This window comes from Rhinolophus sinicus, chromosome 16 (genome assembly GCF_057876585.1).
Source record: "Rhinolophus sinicus isolate RSI-liver-muscle chromosome 16, RSI-T2T, whole genome shotgun sequence".
Taxonomy (NCBI): domain Eukaryota; kingdom Metazoa; phylum Chordata; class Mammalia; order Chiroptera; family Rhinolophidae; genus Rhinolophus; species Rhinolophus sinicus.
In genome coordinates, this window is record NC_142516.1 from 132979428 (window position 1) to 132980459 (window position 1032).

At 30.4% G+C, this 1032-nt stretch overlaps 1 pseudogene; it reads left to right on the top strand.

Moving 5' to 3' along the window:
* Positions 1–369: 369 nt before the first annotated feature.
* On the top strand, positions 370–470 carry LOC141571481 (U6 spliceosomal RNA; annotated as a pseudogene).
* The last annotated feature ends 562 nt before the right edge of the window (positions 471–1032 follow it).

Genomic DNA, 1032 nt, shown 5'->3' on the forward strand with positions numbered 1-1032 from the left:
TTATGTATAATGATAAGACACCTCAAAAAAAGAGTGTCTGAGTATTGTGTTGACAAAGTGCAAAATGTAAAAATCAGATAACAAGGTAAGACACTAAATTATGGTAGGCCATTATTCTCAGAGTGGTGTATTTACCTATGGAAATGTAATGAACTAGAATATGTAGAAAGTCTTGGAATAAACATGGAACTCTGTGGTTTTAAAGATTTTCTCAGAGGTAAATAATTAAAACCATCATTTTGACATTAAATAAAATAAAAATAAGTTAACAGAATGCAATAATTGCATATAAAGCTGGTTATAAAACATTAAAATGGTAATATGGTTACCTCCTAGTATTTCTATATTGACTAAAGATGTAGCTATTTAGTGCTCACTTCGGCAGCACACATACTAAAATTTGAACGATACAGAGAGCATGGCCCCTGCGCAAGCCTGATATGCAAATTCAGGAAGCGTTCCATATTTTTTTATATTAATGCATGACTTTCTAGGGGTAGAGAAAAAAAGAATACATAGTTGCTAGGGGTCTGGAATGAGATATACCACTGAGGAGGACAAAAGCCAAAGAAACATAATCTATTTTTCAATATTTCACTTTAATGGTTTCTCAAACATCCTAGAGATGATAGGGCTATTTTAATTTAACAAGTATAAGAACTTAATAAACCTAGGGAGCAGCATTTGTGCCACTGAGAATATAAGATCTTTGGAGAACATGAGTTGATAAATCAAACTAACCAAGTCAGCATCAATTTTCTTAATTAGGCTTTAAAAATAAACTTGAATATTTTCAGAGAAATAAACAAATAACATAATGACAACCGTGTTTCCCCAAAAATAAGACCTAGCTGGATCATCAGCTCTAATGTGTCTTTTGGAGCAAAAATAAATATAAGACCTGGTATTGTATTGTATTGTATTGTATTGTATTGTATTGTATTGTATTGTATTGTATTGTATTGTATTGTATTGTATTCTATTCTATTCTATTCTATTCTATTCTATTCTATTCTATTCTATTCTATTCTA